We start from the raw sequence: 15,793 nt of genomic DNA, 5'->3' as shown, positions 1-15,793 counted from the left end.
GCGTACTCAGGACAAATTGAACAACAACATTTAGAGTCCAATTTCTCCTGTTACCCTCGGGAAAATACAAAACTGGGGGCTAAAAAAATAATTTTTGTGGGAAAAAAATTTTGTTTTATTTTTATGGCTCTGCATTATAAACTTCTGTGAAGCCCTTGGTGGGTCAAAGTGCTCACCACACATCCAGATAAGTTCCTTAGGGGGTCTACTTTCCAAAATGGTGTCACTTGTGGGGGGTTTCAATGTTTAGGCACATCAGTGGCTCTCCAAATGCAACATGGCGTCCCATCTCAATTCCTATCAATTTTGCATTGATAAGTGAAACGGTGCTCCTTCCCTTCCGAGCTCTCCCATGCGCCCAAACAGTGGTTTACCCCCACATATGGGTATCGGCGTACTCAGGACAAATTGTACAACAACTTTTGGGGTCAAATTTCTTCTCTTACCCTTGGGAAAATAAAAAATTGGGGGCAAAAAGATAATTTTTGTGAAAAAATATGATTTTTTATTTTTACGGTTCTGAATTATAAACTTCTGTGAAGCACTTGGTGGGTCAAAGTGCTCACCACACCTCTAGATAAGTTCCTTAGGGGGTCTACTTTCAAAAATGGTGTCACTTGTGGGGGTTTCAATGTTTAGGCACATCAGGGGCTTTCCAAACGCAACATGGCGTCCCATCTCAATTCTGTTGTGAATTCTGTGGCAGAGCTCCCTCCTGTGGTCACAAGTGGTACTTCGGCTGATTCTCTCTGTGAGCTTCCGTTGGTGGAGGAGAGTGGTACTGCGGCTTCTGAGTTTCCTTCCTCAGGTGATGTGGTGAAGTCGTTAGGTGCTGCTCTATTTAACTCCACCTAGTGCTTTGATCCTGGCCTCCAGTCAATGTTCTAGTATTTGACCTGTTTCCTCCTGGATCGTTCCTATGGCCTGCTGCTCTTCATAGCTAAGTTCCGCTTTTGCTTTTTGTTTGCTGTTTTTTTCTGTCCAGCTTGCTTTTTGTTTTTTCTTGCTTGCTGGAAGCTCTGGGACGCAGAGGGTGTACCTCCGTGCCGTTAGTTCGGTACGGAGGGTCTTTTTGCCCCCTTTGCGTGGTTGTTTGTAGGGTTTTGTGTTGACCGCAAAGTTACCTTTCCTATCCTCGCTCTGTTAAGAAAGTCGGGCCTCACTTTGCTAAATCTATTTCATCTCTACGTTTGTCTTTTCATCTTAACTCACAGTCATTATATGTGGGGGCTGCCTTTTCCTTTGGGGTATTTCTCTGAGGCAAGGTAGGCTTATTTTCTATCTTCAGGCTAGCTAGTTTCTCAGGCTGTGCCGAGTTGCATAGGGAGCGTTAGGCGCAATCCACGGCTGCCTCTAATGTGGTTGGAGAGGATTAGGGATTGCGGTCAGCAGAGTTCCCACGTCTCAGAGCTCGTTCTATGTTTTTGGGTTATTGTCAGGTCACTGTATTTGCTCTGACTTCTATGTCCATTGTGGTACTGAATTACCAGATCATAACAGTACTGGAGGCCCAAAGTACTAATGATTCTCAATAGAGGGAAAAAAGAAGTTCTGAGACCATTTTTTTTTCTCTGCACTGTGTTTTGCCTTTTTTTTTCCCCTAGACATTTGGGTGGTTCAGGACACAGGTGTAGCGATGGACATTAAAGGTCTGTCTTCATGTGTGGATCAGCTCACGGCAAGAGTACAAAATATTCAAGACTTTGTGGTTCAGAATTCTATGTTAGAACCGAGAATTCCTATTCCTGATTTGTTTTTTTGGAGATAGAACTAAATTTCTGAGTTTCAAAAATAATTGTAAACTATTTCTGGCTTTGAAACCTCGCTCCTCTGGTGACCCAGTTCAACAAGTTAGGATCATTATTTCTTTTTTACGTGGCGACCCTCAGGACTGGGCATTTTCTCTTGCGCCAGGAGATCCTGCATTAAGTAATATCGATGCGTTTTTCCTGGCGCTCGGATTGCTGTACGATGAACCTAATTCAGTGGATCAGGCAGAGAAAAATTTGCTGGCTCTGTGTCAGGGTCAGGATGAGATAGAGGTATATTGTCAGAAATTTAGAAAGTGGTCCGTACTCACTCAATGGAATGAAGGTGCGCTCGCAGCTATTTTCAGAAAGGGTCTCTCTGAAGCCCTTAAAGATGTCATGGTGGGATTTCCTATGCCTGCTGGTCTGAATGAGTCTATGTCTTTGGCCATTCAGATCGGTCGACGCTTGCGTGAGCGTAAATCTGTGCACCATTTGGCGGTATTATCTGAGCATAAACCTGAGCCTATGCAGTGCGATAGGACTTTGACCAGAGTTGAACGGCAAGAACACAGACGTCTGAATGGGCTGTGTTTCTACTGTGGTGATTCTACTCATGCTATCTCTGATTGTCCTAAGCGCACTAAGCGGTTCGCTAGGTCTGCCACCATTGGTACGGTACAGTCAAAATTTCTTTTGTCCGTTACCTTGATCTGCTCTTTGTCATCTTATTCTGTCATGGCATTTGTGGATTCAGGCGCTGCCCTTAATTTGATGGACTTGGAGTATGCTAGGCGTTGTGGGTTTTTCTTGGAGCCCTTGCAGTGTTCTATTCCATTGAGAGGAATTGATGCTACGCCTTTGGCCAAGAATAAGCCTCAGTATTGGACCCAGCTGACCATGTGCATGGCTCCTGCACATCAGGAGGTTATTCGCTTTCTGGTGTTGCATAATCTGCATGATGTGGTCGTATTGGGGTTGCCATGGCTACAAGTCCATAATCCAGTATTAGATTGGAAATCCATGTCTGTGTCCAGCTGGGGTTGTCAGGGGGTACATGGTGATGTCCCATTTCTGTCTATTTCGTCATCCACCCCTTCTGTGGTTCCAGAGTTCTTGTCTGATTACCGGGATGTATTTGATGAGCCCAAGTCCGATACCCTACCTCCGCATAGGGATTGTGATTGTGCTATCGATTTGATTCCTGGTAGTAAATTCCCAAAGAGTCGACTGTTTAATTTATCTGTGCCTGAGCACGCCGCTATGCGGAGTTACGTGAAGGAGTCCTTGGAGAAGGGGCATATTCGCCCGTCATCGTCGCCATTAGGAGCAGGGTTCTTTTTTGTGGCCAAGAAGGATGGTTCGCTGAGATCTTGTATAGATTACTGCTTTCTAAATAAGATCACGGTTAAATTTCAGTACCCCTTGCCGTTGTTATCTGATTTGTTTGCTCGGATTAAGGGGGCTAGTTGGTTCACCAAGATAGATCTTCGTGGTGCGTATAATCTTGTGCGTATTAAGTGAGGCGATGAATGGAAAACTGCATTTAATACGCCCGAGGGCCATTTTGAGTATCTAGTAATGCCATTCGGACTTGCCAATGCTCCATCAGTGTTTCAGTCCTTTATGCATGACATCTTCCGAGAGTACCTGGATAAATTCCTGATTGTGTACTTGGATGACATTTTGATCTTCTCGGATGATTGGAGTCTCATGTGAAGCAGGTCAGAACGGTGTTTCAGGTCCTGCGTGCTAATTCTTTGTTTGTGAAGGGATCAAAGTGTCTCTTTGGTGTTCAGAAGGTTTCATTTTTGGGGTTCATCTTTTCCCCTTCTACTATCGAGATGGACCCTGTTAAGGTCCAAGCCATCCATGATTGGACTCAGCCGACATCTCTGAAAAGTCTGCAAAAGTTCCTGGGCTTTGCTAATTTTTATTGTCGCTTCATCTGCAATTTTTCTAGTATTGCTAAACCATTGACCGATTTGACCAAGAAGGGTGCTGATGTGGTCAATTGGTCTTCTGCTGCTGTGGAAGCTTTTCAAGAGTTGAAGGGTCGTTTTTCTTCTGCCCCTGTGTTGTGTCAACCAGATGTTTCGCTTCCATTCCAGGTCGAGGTTGATGCTTCTGAGATTGGAGCAGGGGCTGTTTTGTCGCAGAGAAGTTTTGATTGCTCGGTGATGAAACCATGCGCCTTCTTTTACAGGAAGTTTTCGCCTGCCGAGCGAAATTATGATGTTGGCAATCGAGAGTTGCTGGCCATGAAGTGGGCATTCGAGGAGTGGCGTCATTGGCTTGAAAGAGCTAAGCATCGCGTGGTGGTCTTGACTGATCATAAGAACTTGACTTATCTCGAGTCTGCCAAGCGGTTGAATCCTAGACAGGCTCGTTGGTCGCTGTTTTTTGCCCGTTTTGACTTTGTGATTTCGTACCTTCCGGGCTCTAAAAATGTGAAGGCGGATGCTCTGTCTAGGAGTTTTGTGCCTGACTCTCCGGGTTTATCTGAGCCGGCGGGTATTGTCAAAGAGGGAGTAATTGTGTCTGCCATCTCCCCTGATTTGCGGCGGGTGCTGCAAAAATTTCAGGCTAATAAACCTGATCGTTGCCCAGCGGAGAAACTGTTTGTCCCTGATAGGTGGACGAATAAAGTTATCTCTGAGGTTCATTGTTTGGTGTTGGCTGGTCATCCTGGAATCTTTGGTACCAGAGAGTTAGTGGCTAGATCCTTTTGGTGGCCATCTCTGTCGCGGGATGTGCGTTCTTTTGTGCAGTCCTGTGGGATTTGTGCTCGGGCTAAGCCCTGCTGTTCTCGTGCCAGTGGGTTGCTTTTGCCCTTGCCGGTCCCGAAGAGGCCTTGGACACATATCTCTATGGATTTTATTTCAGATCTTCCCGTCTCTCAAAAAATGTCAGTCATTTGGGTGGTTTGTGATCGCTTCTCTAAGATGGTCCATTTGGTACCCTTCTCTAAATTACCTTCCTCCTCTGATTTGGTGCCATTGTTCTTCCAGCATGTGGTTCGTTTACATGGCATTCCAGAGAATATCGTTTCTGACAGAGGTTCCCAGTTTGTTTCGAGGTTTTGGCGAGCCTTTTGTGCTAGGATGGGCATTGACTTGTCTTTTTCCTCGGCTTTCCATCCTCAGACTAATGGCCAGACCGAACGAACCAATCAGACCTTGGAAACATATCTGAGATGCTTTGTTTCTGCTGATCAGGATGACTGGGTGTCCTTTTTGCCTTTGGCTGAGTTCGCTCTTAATAATCGGGCCAGCTCGGCTACCTTGGTTTCGCCGTTTTTCTGCAACTCTGGGTTCCATCCTCGTTTCTCTTCAGGGCAGGTTGAGTCTTCGGACTGTCCTGGTGTGGATACTGTGGTGGACAGGTTGCAGCAGATTTGGACTCATGTAGTGGACAATTTGACCTTGTCCCAGGAGAAGGCTCAACGTTTCGCTAATCGCAGACGCTGTATGGGTCCCCGACTTCGTGTTGGGGATTTGGTTTGGTTATCTTCTCGTCATATTCCTATGAAGGTTTCCTCTCCTAAGTTTAAACCTCGTTTCATTGGTCCGTATAGGATTTCTGAGGTTCTTAATCCTGTGTCTTTTCATCTGACCCTTCCAGATTCTTTTTCCATTCATAACGTATTCCATAGGTCATTGTTGCGGAGATACGTGGCACCTATGGTTCCATCTGTTGATCCTCCTGTCCCGGTTTTGGTGGAGGGGGAGTTGGAGTATATTGTGGAGAAGATTTTGGATTCTCGTGTTTCAAGACGGAAGCTCCAGTATCTGGTTAAGTGGAAGGGTTATGCTCAGGAAGATAATTCCTGGGTCTTTGCCTCTGATGTCCATGCTCCCGATCTTGTTCGTGCCTTTCATATGGCTCATCCTGGTCGTCCTGGGGGCTCTGGTGAGGGTTCGGTGACCCCTCCTCAAGGGGGGGGTACTGTTGTGAATTCTGTGGCAGAGCTCCCTCCTGTGGTCACAAGTGGTACATCGGCTGATTCTCTCTGTGAGCTTCCGTTGGTGGAGGAGAGTGGTACTGCGGCTTCTGAGTTTCCTTCCTCAGGTGATGTGGTGAAGTCGTTAGGTGCTGCTCTATTTAACTCCACCTAGTGCTTTGATCCTAGCCTCCAGTCAATGTTCTAGTATTGGTCCTGTTTCCTCCTGGATCGTTCCTGTGGCCTGCTGCTCTTCATAGCTAAGTTCCGCTTTTGCTTTTTGTTTGCTGTTTTTTTCTGTCCAGCTTGCTTTTTGTTTTTTCTTGCTTGCTGGAAGCTCTGGGACGCAGAGGGTGTACCTCCGTGCCGTTAGTTCGGTACGGAGGGTCTTTTTGCCCCCTTTGCGTGGTTGTTTGTAGGGTTTTGTGTTGACCGCAAAGTTACCTTTCCTATCCTCGCTCTGTTCAGAAAGTCGGGCCTCACTTTGCTAAATCTATTTCATCTCTACGTTTGTCTTTTCATCTTAACTCACAGTCATTATATGTGGGGGCTGCCTTTTCCTTTGGGGTATTTCTCTGAGGCAAGGTAGGCTTATTTTCTATCTTCAGGCTAGCTAGTTTCTCAGGCTGTGCCGAGTTGCATAGGGAGCGTTAGGCGCAATCCACGGCTGCCTCTAGTGTGGTTGGAGAGGATTAGGGATTGCGGTCAGCAGAGTTCCCATGTCTCAGAGCTCGTTCTATGTTTTTGGGTTATTGTCAGGTCACTGTATTTGCTCTGACTTCTATGTCCATTGTGGTACTGAATTACCAGATCATAACACAATTCCAGTCAATTTTGCATTGAAAAGTCAAATGGCGCTCCTTCCCTTCCGAGCTCTCTCATGCGCCCAAACAGTGGTTTACCCCCACATATGGGGTATCAGCGTACTCAGGACAAATTGTACAACAACCTTTGGTTCCATTTTCTCCTGTTACCCTTGGTAAAATAAAACAAATTGGAGCTGAATTAAATTTTTGGTGAAAAAAAGTTAAATGTTCATTTTTATTTAAACATTCCAAAAATTCCTGTGAAACACCTGAAGGGTTAATAAACTTCTTGAATGTGGTTTTGAGCACCTTGAGGGGTGCAGTTTTTAGAATGGTGTCACACTTGGGTATTTTCTATCATATAGACCCCTCATAATGACTTCAAATGAGATGTGGTCCCTAAAAAACAAATGGTGTTGTAAAAATGAGAAATTGCTGGTCAACTTTTAACCCTTATAACTCCCTAACAAAAAAAAATTTTGGTTCCAAAATTGTGCTGATGTAAAGTAGACATGTGGGAAATGTTACTTATTAAGAATTTTGTATGACATATCTCTGTGATTTAATTGCATAAAAATTCAAAGTTGGAAAATTGCAAAATTTTCTAAATTTTTGCCAAATTTCCATTTTTTTCACAAATAATCGCAGGTAATATCAAATAAATTTTACCACTATCATGAAGTACAATATATCATGAGAAAACAATGTCAGAATCACCAGGATCCATTGAAGCGTTCCAGAGTTATAACCTCATAAAAGGACAGTGGTCAGAATTGTAAAAATTGGCCTGGTCATTGACGTGCAAACCACCCTTGGGGTAAAGGGGTTAATGTAAACTACCGTAATTTTACATCCCAGTTATTGGGGCACACGGTAGATGTGCAGCAGCCGCCGGTGTTTTACAGCTGATGCTCCACTATAATGACAGATATTTGCCTATAGCTGTAGGGTGGGCCCCTAGAATCCATTTTTCTGCTGGGCCCCGGACACCCCAGTCCGACCCTGGCTACAGTACCTGAGAAACTTCAGGACCTTCCAAGAGGACCAATGGGATCTGTCACAGTACCTGAGCATGTGACCCCCGACCTCCAATGAGAGGTCTTACCTTAGGCATGCTCAGAAGGGGAAAAGCAGGACTTAGTCCCAGAGACGTCTGTCCGCCGCTGACCAGTACTGGCTACAATGGCTGAGCCTGGAAAGGCAGCAGTAACCATCCGTACAGTATCAGGCTGAGACCAACATCTCCGCTGAGCAGACTCCACTGCGGCTGGAGAAGAATGGGAAACTGCAACGGAGATGGCTCAAGATTCCTCCTGTGCAGAGGCAGGAACTCGACCCCTAACACTACATTTCTGTTTTTTTCAGTCAAGATGGGGTGCAGAGTGTACGTTAATGAGAAAAAATGAACCTTTTTGAATTTACCAAATGGCTGCAATGAAACAAAGCGTGAAAAATTTAAAGGGGTCTGAATACTTTCCGTATCCTCTGTAATTTCATTGTGTCAGCTGTGCCCTGTGACAAGTTAATGCACGGGAGACAGAAGCAGAGGCTAAGCACCGAGTTAGGCTGTGTGCACACGATGCAGATTTGGTGCAGAAAAATCTGCTGCAGTTCTGCACTAAATCTGCATCTCCTGGCAGAATCTGCAGGTGCGTTTTTTATGCGTTTTTTATGCGTTTTTTATGCGTTTTTTGTGCACTAATCTGCACAAAAAACGCATCAAAACGAATAAAAAATGCATAAAAAACGCACCTGCAGATTTCTATTATGGAGGGGTGCAGAAACGCTGCAGAACTGCACAAAAGAAGTGACATGCACTTCTTTGAAATCTGCAGCGTTCTGCGCAGATTTTTCTGCACCATGTGCACAGCTTTTTTTTTTTCACATTGATTTACATTGTACTGTAATCACAGTGCAGTTCTGCAGCGTTTCTGCTGCAGAAAAATCTGCTGCAGTTCTGCACTAAATCTGCATCGTGTGCACATACCCTTAATGTGGGGCTCACGTTATATATGGGATGTTATGTGGGAGCACATGCTATATGTGGAAGGCTATGTGGGGCTCATGCTGTATATAGGGTGCTATGTGGGGCTCATGCTGTATATTGGAGGCTATGTGGGGCTCATACTGTATATAGGAGGCTACATGGGGGTTCATGCCATATATAGGAGGGTATGTGGGGGCTCATGCTGTATATAGGAGGCTACATGGGGGTTCATGCCATATATAGGAGGGTATGTGGGGGCTCATGCTGTATATAGGAGGTTATGTGGGGCTCATACTATTTATTGGAGGTTATGTGAGGCTCACGCTGTTTATGAGAGGGTTTATTAGGGCTCATGCTGTATTAAGGAGGTTACGTGGGGGCTCATGCCATATATATGAGGCTATGTGGGGGCTCATGTTGTATATAGGAGGCTATGTGGGGGCTCATACGGTAAATGGGGGCTGTGTGGGGGCTCTTATGGCATATAGGGGGTTGTGTGTGGACTTACTGTATGCTGTATATGGGGGCTGTGTGCTGGCTATACAGTATATAGGGGGATGTCACCATATTTTATTCTGCTCAATATTAAGTGACACAATTAATATTAATATAAATAATTATAATGAATATGTTAATATTTATATGGAGTAGAATTAATTTCAGCTTATTGGTTCGGCCCTCCACAACAATCTTGGTCTCTCATGTGGCCCTTTGGGAAAATTAATTGCCCATCCATGCCGTAATGGATTTCTGAAGCCAGACCCCAGTTAATGAGCTTGGCAAATCTGACATGGGACATTGATGTATGTTGAAGATGACCTCTTTAATTGCAACATCTGATGTTAATTGCACTCTGCATGGCTGGAGCTTGGGTTGGGCCCTAACTCCTTAGAAAAATCTAAAAGTAAACCTCAAAGTTAATTTTCTGGTACCTCTTTGATTTCTTCATTTAATCACAAGTACAACTTGAAGAGCTGGAGCACCTTTGCGTAACCTGAAGTGCACATAGTACATCACCCAAGTTTCCACACAGACTTTCCTCTGCTCCTAGCATTCACATGGTATGCCTTTCAGCTAACCCCAGCTTACCCCAGTGATATTTATGACCTTGTTTACTCAATACTTGACTGTATGCATTTGGTCCACCCTTAATTCTCTGACCAAGATGAGCAGAGACCACTCCTATCTGCTTCACACCTGAACGCACTTAGTTTTACATATATTGCACAGCTCAAGTCTGCAATGACTTTAGTCTGCTGTGTGATTGCTGTAAGTGTGTCCTAGAAATGTGAAGATTAATTTAGAATTAAAACCAGAATTGAACCAGAAGGGAACTGAAGGTAACTGGACACAGTCACTGTAAACAATGTTTCTGTTTGTTTTCACTTTCACCCCTATAATCCTTCACTTTCTGCAAACTCCCCTAATCCCTACTCCTAGTAAAGAACTGTTCATCTCCTCTTCAATCCTCCCCATCCATCTCACCTCCTCCTCAGAACTGTTCCTTAACATATAGTCCTCTGTCTCCAAGCACAGACAGCCACCTCATGCCCTCTCCTGCTCCCACCTGCTAACACTTTCTCTGCTCCTTCTCACTGCTGGTGATATCTCTCCAAATCCTGGTCCTCCTCACCACATCCCCACAGTCAGTTCTACCTCCTATCCATGCTCTATAACAAATTTCCGTAACCTCTCTAACCTTATACCCATTCGCCTAGCCCCCACTTCCCCAGTCCCACTAACAGGAGCTCTGTGGAACGCTCGCTCTGTCTGCAACAAGCTTTCCTACATCCACGATCTTTTTGTTACTGGCTCACCCCTTCTGACACAGCCTCTCCTGCTGCACTTTCCTATGGTGGCTTCCACCTTTCTCACACACCCCGCCCCAGCAGCAAGCATGGCGGAGGAGTTGGTTTTCTCCTGTCAGATAACTGCTCCTTCACAACAATCCCACTGCCACCCTGTGTTACCCTCCCTTCCTTTGAGGTGCACTCTGTGCGCATCTATGCCCCCACCAACCTCCAACTGGCTGTCATTTACTGCCCCCCAGGGCCAGCCACCGCCTTCTTTGACCACTTCACCACCTGGCTAGTAACATAGTAACATAGTAACATAGTTAGTAAGGCCGAAAAAAGACATTTGTCCATCCAGTTCAGCCTATATTCCATCATAATAAATCCCCAGATCTACGTCCTTCTACAGAACCTAATAATTGTATGATACAATATTGTTCTGCTCCAGGAAGACATCCAGGCCTCTCTTGAACCCCTCGACTGAGTTCGCCATCACCACCTCCTCAGGCAAGCAATTCCAGATTCTCACTGCCCTAACAGTAAAGAATCCTCTTCTATGTTGGTGGAAAAACCTTCTCTCCTCCAGACGCAAAGAATGCCCCCTTGTGCCCGTCACCTTCCTTGGTATAAACAGATCCTCAGCGAGATATTTGTATTGTCCCCTTATATACTTATACATGGTTATTAGATCGCCCCTCAGTCGTCTTTTTTCTAGACTAAATAATCCTAATTTTGCTAATCTATCTGGGTATTGTAGTTCTCCCATCCCCTTTATTAATTTTGTTGCCCTCCTTTGTACTCTCTCTAGTTCCATTATATCCTTCCTGAGCACCGGTGCCCAAAACTGGACACAGTACTCCATGTGCGGTCTAACTAGGGATTTGTACAGAGGCAGTATAATGCTCTCATCATGTGTATCCAGACCTCTTTTAATGCACCCCATGATCCTGTTTGCCTTGGCAGCTGCTGCCTGGCACTGGCTGCTCCAGGTAAGTTTATCATTAACTAGGATCCCCAAGTCCTTCTCCCTGTCAGATTTACCCAGTGGTTTCCCGTTCAGTGTGTAATGGTGATATTGATTCCCTCTTCCCATGTGTATAACCTTACATTTATCATTGTTAAACCTCATCTGCCACCTTTCAGCCCAAGTTTCCAACTTATCCAGATCCATCTGTAGCAGAATACTATCTTCTCTTGTATTAACTGCTTTACATAGTTTTGTATCATCTGCAAATATCGATATTTTACTGTGTAAACCTTCTACCAGATCATTAATGAATATGTTGAAGAGAACAGGTCCCAATACTGACCCCTGCGGTACCCCACTGGTCACAGCGACCCAGTTAGAGACTATACCATTTATAACCACCCTCTGCTTTCTATCACTAAGCCAGTTACTAACCCATTTACACACATTTTCCCCCAGACCAAGCATTCTCATTTTGTGTACCAACCTCTTGTGCGGCACGGTATCAAACGCTTTGGAAAAATCGAGATATACCACGTCCAATGACTCACCGTGGTCCAGTCTATAGCTTACCTCTTCATAAAAACTGATTAGATTGGTTTGACAGGAGCGATTTCTCATAAACCCATGCTGATATGGAGTTAAACAGTTATTCTCATTGAGATAATCCAGAATAACATCCCTCAGAAACCCTTCAAATATTTTACCAACAATAGAGGTTAGACTTACTGGCCTATAATTTCCAGGTTCACTTTTAGAGCCCTTTCTGAATATTGGCACCACATTTGCTATGCGCCAGTCCTGCGGAACAGACCCTGTCGCTATAGAGTCACTAAAAATAAGAAATAATGGTTTATCTATTACATTACTTAGTTCTCTTAGTACTCGTGGGTGTATGCCATCCGGACCTGGAGATTTATCTATTTTAATCTTATTTAGCCGGTTTCGCACCTCTTCTTGGGTTAGATTGGTGACTCTTAATATAGGGTTTTCATTGTTTCTTGGGATTTCACCTAGCATTTCATTTTCCACCGTGAATACCGTGGAGAAGAAGGTGTTTAATATGTTAGCTTTTTCCTCGTCATCTACAACCATTCTTTCCTCACTATTTTTTAAGGGGCCTACATTTTCAGTTTTTATTCTTTTACTATTGATATAGTTGAAGAACAGTTTGGGATTAGTTTTACTCTCCTTAGCAATGTGCTTCTCTGTTTCCTTTTTGGCAGCTTTAATTAGTTTTTTAGATAAAGTATTTTTCTCCCTATAGTTTTTTAGAGCTTCAGTGGTGCCATCCTGCTTTAGTAGTGCAAATGCTTTCTTTTTACTGTTAATTGCCTGCCTTACTTCTTTGTTTAGCCACATTGGGTTTTTCCTATTTCTAGTCCTTTTATTCCCACAAGGTATAAACCGCTTACACTGCCTATTTAGGATGTTCTTAAACATTTCCCATTTATTATCTGTATTCTCATTTCTGAGGATATTGTCCCAGTCTACCAGATTAAGGGCATCTCTAAGCTGTTCAAACTTTGCCTTCCTAAAGTTCAATGTTTTTGTGACTCCCTGACAAGTCCCCCTAGTGAAAGACAGGTGAAACTGCACAATATTGTGGTCGCTATTTCCTAAATGCCCAACCACCTGCAGATTTGTTATTCTGTCAGGTCTATTAGATAGTATTAGGTCTAAAAGTGCTGCTCCTCTGGTTGGATTCTGCACCAATTGTGAAAGATAATTTTTCTTGGTTATTAGCAGAAACCTGTTGCCTTTATGGGTTTCACAGGTTTCTGTTTCCCAGTTAATATCCGGGTAGTTAAAGTCCCCCATAACCAGGACCTCATTATGGGTTGCAGCTTCATCTATCTGCTTTAGAAGTAGACTTTCCATGGTTTCTGTTATATTTGGGGGTTTGTAACAGACCCCAATGAGAATTTTGTTACCATTTTTCCCTCCATGAATTTCAACCCATATGGACTCGACATCCTCATTCCCTTCGCTAATATCCTCCCTTAAAGTGGACTTTAGACAAGACTTTACATAGAGACAAACCCCTCCTCCTCTCCGATTTTTACGATCCTTTCTAAACAGACTGTAACCCTGTAAGTTAACTGCCCAGTCATAGCTTTCATCTAACCATGTCTCGGTTATTCCCACTATGTCAAAGTTACCTGTAGATATTTCTGCTTCTAGTTCTTCCATCTTGTTTGTCAGGCTTCTGGCGTTTGCGAGCATGCAGTTTAGAGGATTTTGTTTTGTTCCAATCTCCTCACTGTGGATTGTTTTAGAAATGTTCTTACCTCCCTTCTGAGTATGTTTTCCTGGGTCGTCTTTGTTCGAGTCTAATGTTTTTCTTCCCGTCCCCTCTTCTTCTAGTTTAACGCCCTCCTGATGAGTGTAGCGAGTCTTCTGGCGAATGAGTGTTTCCCAGGTTTGTTGAGGTGTAGTCCGTCTCTGGCGAGGAGTCCATCGTACAAGTAATTCACACCGTGGTCCAGGAATCCGAATCCTTGTTGTCTGCACCATCGTCTTAGCCAGTTGTTTGCATCAAGGATCCTGTTCCATCTCCTGGTGCCATGCCCATCTACTGGAAGGATAGAAGAAAAAACTACCTGTGCATCCAGTTCCTTTACTTTCTTCCCCAACTCTTCAAAGTCCTTGCAGATTGTCGGTAGGTCCTTCCTTGCCGTGTCATTGGTGCCAACATGTATCAGAAGAAATGGGTGGACGTCCTTGGAGCTGAAGAGCTTTGGTATCGTATCGGTCACATCCTTGATCATCGCACCTGGAAGGCAGCATACTTCTCTTGCAGTTATGTCCGGTCTGCAGATGGCTGCTTCTGTGCCTCTCAGTAGTGAGTCTCCCACCACCACCACTCTTCGTTGCTTCTTGGCTGTACTTTTTGCTGTCACTTGTTGCTGTGTGCCCTTTTCTTTTTTGCTTGCTGGTATTGCTTCATTCTTAGGTGTGCCATCTTCATCCTCTACAAAGATTTGATATCGGTTCTTCAGTTGTGTGGTTGGTGATTTCTCCATGGTCTTCTTGCTTCTTTTGGTCACATGCTTCCACTCATCTGCTTTTGGAGGTTCTCTGACACTTTTTTCACCTTCTGTGACCAGTAGAGATGCTTCTGTTCTGTCTAGAAAGTCTTCATTCTCTTTGATGAGTTTCAAAGTTGCTATTCTTTCTTCCAGACCCCGCACCTTTTCTTCTAAAAGGGCCACTAGTCTACACTTCTGACAGGTGAAATTGGATTCTTCTTCTGGTCGATCTGTGAACATGTAGCACATGCTGCAGCTCACCATGTAGGTTGTCACATCTGCCATGTTGCTCCTAGATCCTGCTGACTTGCTGTGTGTTTTCCTTCTTGTGTAATCTACTCAGCCAAGCTCTCTTGCAATAATGTCCTACAGGCAAAAATTTGCGCGCCGTAAGGCGCGCGGTTTGGTGATGCTTTCGAAGCAGCTGGTCCCGGCTGTACCCAACGATCTTCTAGCTTAGGGAGACTTCGCTTCTCCCAGAAGGCACCTGGAATATGCAAATTAGCCTCCTGAAGCTTGAATCCCTGGTTTGGTGATGCTTTCGAAGCAGCTGGTCCCGGCTGTACCCAACGATCTTCTAGCTTAGGGAGACTTCGCTTCTCCCAGAAGGCACCTGGAATATGCAAATTAGCCTCCTGAAGCTTGAATCCCTGGTTTGGTGATGCTTTCGAAGCAGCTGGTCCCGGCTGTACCCAACGATCTTCTAGCTTAGGGAGACTTCGCTTCTCCCAGAAGGCACCTGGAATATGCAAATTAGCCTCCTGAAGCTTGAATCCCTGGTTTGGTGATGCTTTCGAAGCAGCTGGTCCCGGCTGTACCCAACGATCTTCTAGCTTAGGGAGACTTCGCTTCTCCCAGAAGGCACCTGGAATATGCAAATTAGCCTCCTGAAGCTTGAATCCCTGGTTTGGTGATGCTTTCGAAGCAGCTGGTCCCGGCTGTACCCAACGATCTTCTAGCTTAGGGAGACTTCGCTTCTCCCAGAAGGCACCTGGAATATGCAAATTAGCCTCCTGAAGCTTGAATCCCTGGTTTGGTGATGCTTTCGAAGCAGCTGGTCCCGGCTGTACCCAACGATCTTCTAGCTTAGGGAGACTTCGCTACTTCATTTTCTTTCTGCGGACATCCCCACTATCATCATGGGCAACTTGAACATCCCCACTGACACTTCCCTCTCAGCTGCCACTAAACTGCTATCTCTCACTTCCTCCTTCGGACTCACTCAATGGTCTTCTGCAGCCACTCACAAAGATGGTCACACATTGGACCTCATCTTCACCCGCCTCTGCTCCCTATCTAACCTCTCTAACTCACCTCTTCTTCTTTCTGACCACAATCTACTCACATTCTCTTCCCTCTCTACTCCTTGTCTACAATCCCCACCCCACAAACTTGCACACCCTCACAGAAATCTTAAACACCTTGATCTACATTCACTCTCTGAATCCCTCCTCCCTCTCACAGCCATAAGTTCCCTACACAATGCGGATGACGCTGCCACTCTATATAACACCACA

The sequence above is a fragment of the Ranitomeya imitator genome, chromosome 1 (assembly GCF_032444005.1).
Source record: "Ranitomeya imitator isolate aRanImi1 chromosome 1, aRanImi1.pri, whole genome shotgun sequence".
In the NCBI taxonomy this organism is placed as follows: Eukaryota; Metazoa; Chordata; class Amphibia; order Anura; family Dendrobatidae; genus Ranitomeya; species Ranitomeya imitator.
Note: the sequence above shows the minus strand (reverse complement) of the source record.